Source organism: Xiphophorus couchianus, chromosome 11 (genome assembly GCF_001444195.1).
Source record: "Xiphophorus couchianus chromosome 11, X_couchianus-1.0, whole genome shotgun sequence".
Lineage (NCBI taxonomy): Eukaryota > Metazoa > Chordata > Actinopteri > Cyprinodontiformes > Poeciliidae > Xiphophorus > Xiphophorus couchianus.
In genome coordinates this window covers 20,971,448-20,985,398 of record NC_040238.1, presented here as the reverse complement: position 1 = coordinate 20,985,398, position 13,951 = coordinate 20,971,448, and positions in this window count along the sequence as shown.

Sequence of the window (13,951 nt, the reverse complement as noted above, 5' to 3'; positions counted from 1 at the left end):
GCGGAAAGTAGGAGCTGGAGTGTAATACTGCTGCCCCTCAGTGGCCTCGGCCAGCACCTGAACAGATCCTGGGAGGAGGAGGAGGAAGAGGAGCAGGCTGCTTCACTCCCATTTCCTTCACATGGTTCCCAGGGAGGAGTGGAAAGAATTGAAGATGTGCCGAAGTAAATGAGTTCCACAGACAAGTGCATGACGGTGAGTTTAGATCCTTACAAGTGTAGGGAGGCACGCTTATAACGCTTTACCTTTGATGTGTTTGTCTGCAAGCTCTTAGTTCTGCTGCATGCTGACAGTTTCCTCCAAAGATTCAAATGATTAGATTTTATAAATATATTTATATACAGACTTTTCTAATAGTGTAGTTAAGTCATTCCCAAACATTAAACTCACTTAATGATAACTTCTTAATTTCAAAGATTCTGGCATACAGCTAACAGAAACCCCAAGTTAAGTTTTTGTAAAAACTTGAATATTTCACACAAGCATTAAAACTGATATTTATTTCAGGAAAAAAAAAAAGAGTCTTGATCAGGTTGCATTCTAAAACATCACAGTTGTTGAGCAGACAGTGGCTGACAACTCTCCAGATAGACACCAAAAGAAGCCGGAGTGCTGCATCCAGGAGAATTCATGAAAAGTTTAGTGGAAGGAAAAAAATGTTACAGTCAACAGCGATAACCACAGCCTATTATCACATTGAAGTAGAGTCGATTCAAGAGTTTGTGAGATATTTGTAAAGCATGAACTGCAGCTGGAGTCTGATTCTCGAGTCGACACACACAAAACATATCCAGTGAATGATCTGCAACTGCTACAGTGGGTCAAACAAACACTCCAGCTCCGCCGTGTATCATGACAATTTAAAAACACTTCATTCTTCCCCCCACTAACGAGCTTTGTGGATAAGCTGATGTGATTTTCTAGAAGGACTTAGTACCAGGCATCATTGTCAATTTTGGAAGTAATGTCAGCAGGACGATGAGAGACACGCCTGAACCTGATGACCTGAAGGTCGCTGCTTAAGCAACCTGACCCCAGACCCACAGGCTGGTCATTCATGTAAAAGGAAGTGAAGGACTGAGTGTATATCCTGGACAGTACATGGAAATAAACCTTAATACTTTTGACATATCTGTATTAAAAAGTCATTTTCATTAATCATATGTTCAACATTTCTGAGAAACTGACTTTTGGGATTTTCATTGGCATAGTGTGTGAAATGATGATTTCACACAATATGATTTTGTTTAAAAAGTTAAGAAAATAAATTCTCTATTGCATTGTAATGTACTGAAATGCACCTGTATGTTGTAGATTTTATAGTTGCAGATGGAGATCATATGTAAGAAGAACAAAGCTTCCATGGTGGGGATCCTCCAGCACGTATAAAACAGCCTTGTTTAACACGATGCTACTGAAATTCAGCCATGGGGATTTTTAATGTGGATGCTTGTCAGGTGAGACCAACAGTCTGACAGCTTCATCACTCATTTGGACAAGGTGATCTATTTATTCTGACTGAGATCAATACTGTTCTCAGCCATGTTTTTCACGGCCGAGGCTTCACAAGTTTAGATCACGCCGCTGTTGTTGGTTTTTTTTCTTTTTTCTTTTCTTCTCTCCTTTGTGTAATGAGAACATTGTTGATCCAATTTGTTCTCGGGGGAGTTTTTGATTTTCTTGCTGCTTGGCCGAGACATCCACAGGCATGAATAAACACCCAAATTAAAGAAACGGTAAAATATCCCACCAAAACGCACTTGTGCAGTCTACCACATAGAAAACAGAGAGCGAGAAAAACTGGAAAAGATTGCCTAGGCAGAGTTCTGTCCAGACTATGGTCACTGTATTAGCAGCCAGACCCATCAAGGCATTGATGCCCCCGCTGACTGTGTTTTTAACTTCGAAGCCTGGCTGCTTGACCTTTCCAGTCCACCTGCCTTTAATTAAGTGCTAATTAAAAGCGCTATTATGATCAGAGAGCTCAACACTCGCAGGCCCTTAAACGCAACGATTGGGGTCTTTGGTGGAACTCTGCAAGACAATCAGAAGTCATTATGGGAGCTAAATGTCAGCTCGTAGCGTAGAAGAGAGAACCGTTTCATCTGTCAAATCAGTTTGCTTCAAAGTAGAAATATTATTTAGGCAAAAGACCACTCTGCTGTGTAAATTTACTTTTTTTAAAAAAGGTTTGCATGGGCAGATTTTCTTACAGCCGCCTGATTTTAGAAATGAAAAGATTCTTTCTCTATTAATAATGCAACGGCACTGTAAAACACATCATTTGGCACCCCTGGGAAAGATGTGTAAAAATCTTTGTTTTTCATATTTTTTACAGTAGTTTATCTCACACTCTTGTCATAGTTACTACTCTCCCTGCTGTCAGTAATTTACTAAATCCTATTTTGGCCATAAAGCAGCATTTAGTCTATTTATGTCACCAATCTCTGTTTGCTCCACAGTTCTGGGTTCCTACAGCTCCTCCTACAGGTCTGCTGTGGGTTTTATTGGAAACTGAGATGGTGAAAGTTCTTGCACTGAGAAAAGAAAACAGGGAATCCAATTTAAATACATTGTGTTAACTGGTCACAAGTAATCAAATTAAGTTGATCAAGTTGTCATGTTAAACAAATGCAAAGAAAGTAAGTTTGACAAACTTATTTCAATTACATTTGGCAATTTTTTTGGTGTTTTAAAAATTGGCTCTCAATTATTTTCAGTGTGGTTGATTTGTCTATATGACTCAGTAGTGAAAAATTTTCCATTTTCTAACTTACTACATTTTGATGTATAAGCTAATTGTATTTCAGAGTCCGAACTCTAGAAGCAACACAGGCCCACATCATCACAGATCCATTTCTGTGCTCAACAGACCATAGAGAATGTCTGAGAGGCTTTTTCACATTGATCCATTGCTTCAGATCAGACCCATGTAGTGTGTTTGTTGGCTAAAAGCATAATTTTACTCTCAGCTGACCAAAACACACATTTACAGTAAAACTGCCAGTAGACTCTAGGATGTTTCTTGATATATATACTTTTTACTTAGTTTGATTAATGTGTGCGTCTTTGATGATTTTATTTCTGACAGTCTGGTTTGGGGTATGTAACTTTTACATAACATTATAATATTATGTACATATTTGTACATAATTTAACAAATATGAAATATGTTGCATTTTTACATATTTGTTAAAACTGTCACCATGTTGTGACAGGATAATGTCAGACAGTCTGAAGAAATGTAGCCTTCTCCTGGTCTGAAGAAATGCACCGCTCTCTGTCCAAAACAACCAATCACAGCCAGGAGGAAGCTCTTACTGCTGTTAATCATGCTGGGGTACGTACATGATTGCTAACAGTGGAAAAACAACATACTGTTTCAGTCCTTTGTTGGCCATGATCACTAGCCTTAGCATTCATGGCATTCTCTGCCGTCGGGAAGAAGCTGTAGCGTAGCAGAGATCAAGAGGGAGGGTGTGAGCAGTGCGTATGAACTTTGGTTGGGACTTTGCATCCCTTTATTTCTGGTCATACAGAAAAAGCTTATATTAGCATTCCGTACATCTGGTTAGCATGTAGGTAGCGTCTAAAAGTTGCAATTCTTTGCTGCAGCTCTCTAAAAGTGACCTCCTATAAAGAATACGTATAGCTTACAAAACTTTACCAGGAGTCTCAGTTAATGTGTCTGCCTTTGTAGTTTCAAACATTTGTGCAACATTGAAACTTTTTCTTTCAAGCAGAACCCCACATGCACATAAACTTTACCCCACCATGTGTGCGTGTTAACGGCTCATTGGAAGGCCTCAACCTCGTGGCAGTGGCTCTGTGTAAATTTCCCTTGGGCCAGCTCTAACAGGCTGGATGTGACAGCTCTACGGCAAACACAAACAAGTCACCATGTGCTGAAATGTCAAAGCAAGGATGCGGCAGCATCACCAAAACCTCTGGCCACTAAGCAGCTGCAATAAAGAAGTGGCAGACCAAGAGACAGAGGAGGGACCGTGGCGCTGAAGGATACCTGCCCGCTCTGCATATTCATCTGGTGAAGCTGTTCTGCAGCAGATCCTCATCCTGTGAGGACACCTCAGGGCCACTCGGCATCTATTAACGGTAATTAAGAGCCGGTCTGAAATGCTGGCATGTTTAATTGCCAATTACAGTTCGCTTAGGTATAGACCGAAATGACAGCTATTTATGTAGTACATCAGTCTAAATAATCAACCTGTGTTTATACCTTGAAAATGAGGAACAGAATGAAAGGTTGAGGAGCAGCCATGATCCCGCCAGCTTTGTAGGAATTCAAGAGCAATAATGAGCAACGTTCAGTGGATGTGCACTTAATTTTATGTGCATCACTAAATTATCTCCCCGCACAGCTATGTAATGGTTGCTCCTCCTTTGGAGCGGAAAATTTTTTTGACAGTGCTGTGTAATAGAGTCAATAGTTGATGGGAAGACTGTTGTGGATGGGGAGATGAGGCACTCAGGTGGCTGCTTCCTGCCAGACTCCGGGCCTAATGTAGCCCTTGGCATGGAAATTGACGTGACATTGATGGGCACTCTCCTGCCAGCAGAGAGTGCAGCGCCTGCACAGCCTTCCAATGCACTAATAATTGCTGATTAAAAACTAGTTAAGAGCCCATGAAAACTCAAATGTGCATTAACCAAATGACCTTCTGGGAATAGCAAATAGTCTGCAGCCGAGAACGCAGATGGAATCGTGTGCGAGGAACTGCCTCCTGGATTGTTTAAGGAACAAACAGGCGCATCTTTATCAGGTGCGGGGGAGGGAGTGTTTTTCTAGGTAGGGAGCCGTTCACAGTGCTAATATTCTTTGTGTTGCTAATGGAAAATACTAACTGCTCGGCAATTAACATCATGTTGATAGTGGCAACATTTGACTCACTGCCAGAGGATGTTTTAGCCACCATAGGGCCTGTGAGTGGCCGTCCTCAGCAATACCCATCAAGCCATAAATGTGCACACATCTTTAGAAACACTCCCACAACTTCTTAGGTTGTCATTTTAAATTCTTACTTTTCTAACTTCCTGTTGCAGGTAGCTGTGCTGCGGTGCTTGCACAAGCTTACACTTGATTGTAAACAACTAGCTTTAGCTGAGTTTAACTTAACTATTTTTTGGATTTTTGTCTTCCTCTGTGGCACTACCAGGGCTGGACAATAAATCAATAATATTACATATTGCAATAGATACATTATCAATATCAACAGATAATACGTCTCATAGAATTTTCAATAAATTCACCGAACTGCGATCTAGAACCGCACAGCATTCTGGGGGATATAGGCCGAGGAAAGGTTTTAGCCACTCAACCTCTCACAGCCTGCTAAATAAAGTTTAGCTAACTCTCTCTTTGGTTACCTAGCAACAGTATGTTAAGTAACGTGCGCAGCAGCGGTTTAAGGTATCGCCACCAGACACAGATACAGGTAAGAAGTGATGAGAAGTGGAGATAAATGTTGAACAATCCTAAAAGAAAAAAAACTGTGTGTATGAGAAGTCGCATCAGTGCCAGATATATAATCACTAACAATCCTAAAGTGACGTCTTAAAAAAAAAAAATCTTCAGCAATATATTGGGACAAATTTGTACGCAGCATTATCATCCAAAATACCAGGAACATTTTTACGGATTAAATCCTGCAGATGAATTGTGAATTAAACCGAATTAGCTGCAGATGACACACACACACACACACACACACACCCAAACAAAAAAGAAATAAATTAAACAAAGATTTTGTGTAACCGATATCAACATAATTGTCAGATTATTTCATGAAGTATAATTTATAATGCAATTGTTATCTTTCATTATAAAACGCCGAAGGATATATCTGTAATCTCATTACTTTGGTATGTTTCATCATCCTCTAGAATAAATGATGCTAATTAGGATTTAATGTGAGGTCAAGGATCAGTAAATTGGCATTCTGCTTGGTTTTGACAGCATCTGTCACCTCATTAACACTCCTTTGCTCCTTTTCAGTGTGTGACAGATGAGTTTAATGTAAATAGATTCATTTAAAGAAAGAAAATCATTACCTCAGTCGGTTTTCTCTCTTTTAGAGGCGTCTCAATCTCCTCGAAAGAAGCCAAATTTTCCGTCTGCGTTTAGCAGTACATAGCCTCGACGACGGGCCGTGTGAAGAGCAGAGCAGCTCATGAGCTAACCGACTCAGAAAATACTCGTATTGTGGCCCTGTTTTTCTCCAGTGTCATGCTCCAGATGAAGCATTACGTGATTACAAAAGCCATCATTTTTGGCCGAGATCACAGAGGATGCAGCTGTCTGTTCATTGTTCATCATTATTGTCTTCATGGATCTGATGATGCGCCGCAATCAATAGTTGCCTCCGAGTGAAACCAGGGAGCAACAGACTGTAGAGGCAGGTTGGATCGACAATTATCACCGGAGGACGGAGCTGAAATATAAAGTAAATGGCAGGGGAGAAGAGAAAAAGTAATGGTGTTGATGGGATCATTATCTCTGGATTACTTATGATTACCTGGCCAAGCGTGCTCCTTTACTTGGAAAAAAAAAATACGCCTCAGAAGACGGGGGAGGTCTTCAGACATTTTTAAAGGTCTCTCTAAAATTGTTAATTGCAAATAATTATCAGCAGCACGTGATTTTAATGTCAGAGCCTCTGTTGGCATAACATCATAACAAGATGAGTAGTTATCTCTATCTGAATTATCATTTCAGTTTTTTTACCCTTTCAATTAAATAAACACATACTGTATTTGCAGTGCCTTAAAACATTTTATTTTTTTCACATTTTGTCACAGCAAAGGTCAATTAATTTGATTGGGATTTTGATTCATAGAACAAAGTAGTGCATCATTTTGTGGTGAAACGACTGTACAACAAGCTGTTTCAAAAATCTCCTGATTGTTAAGTCACAATCGGTGGGCACTTCCCCGTTACCTAGCAACCCGAGCCAAGCCTAGACCCTCACCTGTCAACCCAAGTGGAGCTTCGCTCACCTCATTACTCGAAAACTCATCATCTTGTTTTTTGCACGTTTTGAAGTATCACATTAGAAAAGGTTGATGTAAACGGCAAAATGCAAAATTAAAAAACAAAACAAAAAACTTACGCTCACATGAGGTGTTCCTTGGGTTTTTCTGAAAATTGTTACAGCTAAAGAGAAGATGGAAACACATTTGCTGAATATGTTTTCTGAAAAAGTTCAAAGTCCAAATCCGCACCGCTCCAGACAGCCTGGAGTGGCCAGTAAGAGACACTCAAGCCTGGAATGGCAGTGGAAGAATGCTCTCATTCACTGGTGGATCTGTTAGCAATGTCCCAACCACATTACCAAGGAAAATTGCAGTTTGCTTCACAATGGCCTCTTTTGAAACCTAGCAGTACCAGGAAGGATCTGCCAACAGGAAAGTTTTGTAGCTTACTGTCCTATCCTAACTTGTTCTTTACTAGTAGTTGTTAGCTACCAGAGACCAAAACTTTGGAAGTGGAAAATAGCTCAAACTCATTCCTTAAACATTTCAATTCTTTCCATAGCTTCTGGTTTGGATTACAGTCTGGACTTTGACTAGGTCATTCTAATCCATAAATATGCTCTGATCTAATCTGTTCCTCTGTAGCCCTGGCAGTATGTTTAGGGTTGATGATGAACCTTCTCATGGTCTCCAGCCTTTAACAAGACTTTCTTCCTGTTTCTTTTTTTTGATTGCATTTATTGTCCATCAACTCCTTCTTCCTGTGGGAATAAAAACATCCCCACAGCATGATGCTGCCATCACCCTAATCTGACCAGAGCCCCTTCTTTAGCATGTTTGCTGTGCCCCTACATTTAGTCAAACTGCAAGCACTTCCTTCAGCAACAGGTTCTTTCTTGCCACTCCAACATAAACACTAGATGAGTACTAGTGGTTGTTACATAGTTTCTCCATAGTAACCATGATTCTATTGGCTGCTTCGTGTCTCTTTTTGTGATGTCTGAGAAGAATACTGCTGTACCCCAAATGTTGGAAATATAAGAACTTTGTTCTGAAGCTCAGGTAGCTCTACAGTTCCTTTGTCATACTCAGAGGTAAAAATGGAAATGAGTTTTGCAGCCATCATGCGGCACTTGGAGCACTTAGATGGCTCCCGTAAGAGAAATGGCCTCAAAATGTCTTTGGCACCTCTGATGTCCTGAGCAATCAGCCACATCACAGTGCGGTGTGTTCCAGCTGTGATGTGGTACCATCAAAAAAAAAAAAAAGAGAGAGAAAGAAAAAGGAAAAAAGCTTTTGGTTTTATACCACAAAAGCAGTGTTTTTACTCCCAAAGTTGCTGCAAAGCCTAATGAGAGCTGGAGCCAACCACGCAGGAGTAGGAGGAAAAGCATTTTCAGTGGTTAACGCTGCCATGCATAGGTTTGTAATCAGATAACGCTGATTTCTGTGAAATCTCAAGCAATTTGTCTCAGTGGGAAATCACAGGCAAGGTCAAGCTCAAGGGCGCTTTTATATCTCATCGGAAAACTTGGTTACCAGCAGAGTAATGCAATAGCACATCAAGTGCACAATGTATACATAGGAATAAAGAGACAATCGGATTTAGTTCCACCTTAATGGGAGGAAAACTGATATATTATAAAGTAAATTCAAGTCATAGTCGCAGCCTGTATTTATTTATTTTTTTTCCCTTTTCTTGTCTATTTTCCTTCATCTGTATGTGTGTGTGTGTGTGTGTGTCAGCTTCTGCGTTTAGGCAACACATACCCTTATCAATCTCTGCACAATAACAGAAAACAATTTGCTAATGTTTTGAAAATAGCTTTTCCATTCCTTGCTCCAGCACGGAGAGATGTATGCACAATTTCATAAACACAATCAGCGTGCTGAATGGCGGCACTGATATTCTGAAAGAGAGAGAGAGAGAAAAAAAATCTCATTATTGTTCCCGAACTATGGAAAGGCAGTCAATGGCCCATATCGCACCAAATGCCCCCCTCCTCCTCATCCCTCCCTCTCAGTGGAAGCCCACCAGCACACAAAGCCTAATTCCACCTAGCAGCAACACAATATGCTGCAGCTTGTTGACACAATGTGCGAGCTGATCAAAAAGAAGCGCAGCAACAGGACGGCGACACTTGCTGCTGCTGGGAGGCCATGCTGGTGTCCTGTCGTTCAGATCATGTGGATCCAGCCCGGAATAAGCCGCCTTGTTCTATATATCCTGAAATGCCTCATGGCGTCTGGACTGGGCATGTCTGACGGAGCTGACATGTGGTTAGACTAGCGTCAGCGATGGCACACGTCAAAGCATATTTAATGCAGGATTCAGTGTGGACCAGTGTGGAGCGGCCAAATAAAATGAACAAAAAAAACTTTAAAGTGAAAAATGATTTCTTCAAAATAGTGTAAATTCAATCACTTCACTTCTGTGTCGTGTAAAGTACTAAAAATGGCAATGTACATTTTAATCCAGTGTATGTAAACATTTGGTTTGAACTTTATGAAGCACTACTTTTAATATTTAAGTCAAGCCATTAAAACTGAAGAAGTAACTAATAAATAATCCAGCTGCTGTTCATACATTGATACTCACAAAATATTAAGAAGAGGAGTTCTGAAACAATCTGATCAAGAAAAACAACATTTATGTTTGTGAAATGTTACAGGGAAAATGCCTGTGTGAAATTTAGCAAAGTAGAACATATTTTTGTACAAATTACACATATCAGCCTGGCTGAACAGTGCTGGTTTATGGCAGCCAATTTAAAAAAAAGATATATACTTGATGATGAACTGACAGTTTCTTAGGAAGAAGAATGAGGAATCTGAGAGGAACACCTGCTGGTGTCATCTCCTGATGTATCAGCATGAGAAGCTGGTCTTTTCCCTCGTATAAAGAATATGTGAACAGCCGTTTTCATAAACGACAAACTTGTACTCTGTGAACAATGCGCAGTGGGAGCCATGCACTTGATTTTATTCTGCATTCTGGGCTTTTTACACTCTGCTCTGTCCCGTTGCTCTCGCCTCGTTTTAACACTTCCACCTCAGCGCTCTCTCAGTGAGCACGCTCCGTGTGGGCTCAGTGTTTGAACTTCAGGGTGAACGCGGGGACCACGACCCGTGACGTACTCTCGGAGCAGATGCAAACTTCAGCAGGTACTTCTGGCTGACATTTGATGATTCAAGGTTTATGCTGATCATCACAGATCACTGAATGTCAGGGCCCGTCTGGTCAGAGCTGATATATTCATCACGGGAGAAGGAGAAGGCGCAGTCGGGGTGATACGCTGCCTCTGGTGTCTGTGCGTGTCTAGAATGAACAGCACTGGAAGGACTCGCTGAGAAGTGTGTGTGTGTGTGTGTGTGGGTGGGAGTGAGGGAGTTGCAGCAGAAAAATGGCTCTGTGAAACAGCTCTCAATCAGAGCAGCTGAGAAAGGTCATACATCACCTTTCTGCTGAAAAGCAAAGCAGCGCCAACATCAGTGAGAGTAAAAATTGTAGAAGAAATGCTAATAAAGACAATCGCTGATCACAATAGATAAGCATATTTAATATTGCCGTTTATAGATTTTATCCGACTGACATGCCACATGGTTTTAGTTTAGGAAAAAGTAAAAGTACTTTTTATTTGAGCTGTGCATTGAAAGTTTGGAACACATTCAAAATGATGCAATTTAATGGCACCAATGTGATGATGGTACGGTCTAGAAAATTCTGAATAAAACCATTGGAGAAACCTTTAGAAATTAACACACAGTATTCATTGAAAATTACATGGTTTTAAAACATTTCAGATATGAAAATATTTAAAGTGCTGTATCCGCCCCTTTAACTCTCATTTCCAGCTGTTTTGTGATGACTATAGAGAACATTGGAGAACAAACAGCATCATGAAGACAAAGGAACACAGGAGAAAGACAGGCAGAGCTTGGAAATAAGGTTAGGGAGCATGTTGTGGAGCTTTTTAAAGCAGATTTAGGTTATAAAATAATATCCTTGTTTTGTGACAGGCGCTCCTATGGTAACTATGGAGAAGCTGCAGAGAGAAAGTCTTATTTAGAGGGTTTGGAGAAGATCCTCTTGTAAGACGAGATCAAAATGTAACCTGTACTCTGAAAACACCATCCACACCAGAAAACAGGGTGGTGGCAGCATTATGCAGTGGGAAGCTGAGCAGAGCTGATAAGATGCATGGAGCTAAATACAGAGCAGTCCTGGAAGTTACATTTACTTGGATATATTAACTTTAGTAACATTTAGGGAAATGTTACTTTTAGGGATATTTTTACCATGCTGTACTTTTTACTTTTTCTTGAGTAATTTCATTATTTCATCATTTCACTACTCTTACTCAAGTAAATCTTTTGTGACTTTACTGAATGAAGAACAAACATGTTTTAACCAGACACAGACACACTCCTGCTGTTTTTTTGTAAAAATTTCTTAAATGTTATATTTAAAGAAATTGATTTTAGATTTGTTTGTTTTTTTTCTGTCTGGTTTTATTATTTTGTAATTACAGTATATTACTTATATAAATTATTTTTATGTCGATCCTTCAAATACCAAAAATTCCACATAACTTTATATTTTTGGTCCATCCTGATGATGTCATTTTAAAATACCAAATAATTGATTTTTTACTCAGGTAATTTCTTTCCAGCTAATTTTTACTTTTACTCCAGTGAAAATATGTTGAAGTGGTTCTACTCCTTAGAACAATTGCTGTGTACTCTACCCGCCTCTGTTCCAAGTTGGGTTTAAGTTATCCTAAAATCCCACTAAAGTGATTTATGCTGATGGTGTGACACGTGCAAAACTTTAACGGCAGCATATAATATTTTATCCAAGTAATAAACGGGGGAACGTTTGTAGACTTTACCATATTTTTTTTATTTTATACACCACTGTTTTCTCTCATTGTGACTTACTTTTAGCTGAAAGGGTCACCCTGAGCTCAGCCTCGCCGCAGCCGCCCCGGAGTGAGGACTCCGCCATCTTGTTCCGAATCATGTGGCCTCGGTGAAGTGCACAGCAATCAAGGTGAATTTGAGGGGGTGACGGTAAACAACCAGCTCAGTTGTACGGAACGAGTGGAAAATGTGTGTACACACACGCGTGGATGTGGTAAAGGGGAGAAAAATTCGCTTCCAGGGTCAATGCAGCACTCAGACGTCTTGCACTCACCAGTTCTGTACTGTAGCACAGCAAAGGCGCCATTGATGTGTTTCTATTGGTTAGTGGCAAAAAGAAAAAATGAAAACCGGGTAAAATTTATACTCAGCTAATAGCTAAATTACATAGACTAAAAAATCAGACTCTGATTTAACACTGTTTCCTGTTTAACGTTATTTTACTAAGATAAAATGGAAACAGATGGAAAGACTTCATAATTCTAAATTATTTGAACTGTGCTCATATTGTCTCACACACACCCCAAATTGTGATTCAGTGTGTATTAAATCATTGTCCAGCAGGGGGAGACTGTGCCAAACTACCCGATATGATCCAGCAGCAAAACATTATGAATACGTACACTAATATTCTCTAGATGTTGAACAAACATTGAATAAAAGCATAAAAATATTGGATGTTTATCCCTTTTTCTTTCTTTCTTTTTTTTTTTACACTGAGTTGCCTTTCTCCCTCTTTAGATTTTCTGCAGGACCCAAATCTCTAAATTATGCTGAAAACATGAAATATTGGTTAGTGGCAAATGTCAGTGCTGAGTTATATTCGATCTAATTTACTGGCTAATGGTGAAATAATTGTTGCTCTGAAGCCATAACTTTTACCCGAGTGATTAGAACAGGCAGTTTTAAATCTTGAACCACAAGGGGGCGTCCTTGACCAAGAATCAGACTATCATGACTCCGTATGATGACAAAGCGCTTTAGAAAAGCTACACTACAAAGTCCGTTCAGTTTGGTCCAAAAATTTGCGTCTCACTAACACCATCTTCCTCGTACAACACTGACCAAAAAAAAAAAAAAAAAAAAAAAGAGAGACAGAAAAAAATAAATAAAAAATCAGGGAGCATTTCAGATTCGAGAAACGTTGGAGCTGAGACGCTCATTTGTCTCCTGAATCTAATTGGAGTGAAGGAGGAATCTGAATCCAGCATCAATCTCCTTTAATAACTGTGAAAAGTAGCACAGGGGTAAAACGCGCGAGGTCTCAGTCCTCGTTGCGGCCGTCAAAGGTTCGAGTCCCGACAAGATGACCCAAATGCCGCATATTGTCCCCGTCTCTCACAACCCGCCTCCCTGTGCGACTACTATCAAATAAAGACCACTAGAACCAGAAGAATATTTTCAAAACAAGTACTGATACGCTGAACACCATATTTAAAGCCAGAATAACATTGTTGTTGCTCTTTCAATTGAATATGTGGACAGACGAACAGAATATGCTGCATTATTTTTTGTAGATTTGAATTATTTTGTTCTCTAATGAGAAGAGGAACAAATGAGATGGATCCAACATATGAACAAGAGTTATAGTGTAGAGTGTCAAACCAGACTGACCTTTTAGACTGTTGGAGCAACTTCTAGCAGCCTCTGTTTTACCCCCTTTAGCAGAGCAGTTTATGACTTTGATCTACCCCAAGCTTTCCTTCCTTTATTGTGTTAGAGGCTTACAATAAAGACGAGAACAGAAATAGCTCCAGGCTGAGCCAATGAGTTGTGAAATACATCTGATTTTTTTTTTTACTCTTTAGCAGATGATAAATGTCATGAAAACACATAAAATATTTCCTCCCCGGCAACGCACCCAGTTATGAAATCCTCTCACTTCAGGTTAGCATTTCCAGAACTCTTTCACTTCATGCACGTCGCAACATGTAACTTTACAATGTCATTTCCATATTTGTGACTCGTGACAGTGCAGTTTGAGACACCTGTGAAAAACAAACAAAAGTCCAGCTTCTCTGCCTCCTCTCTGTGCTCC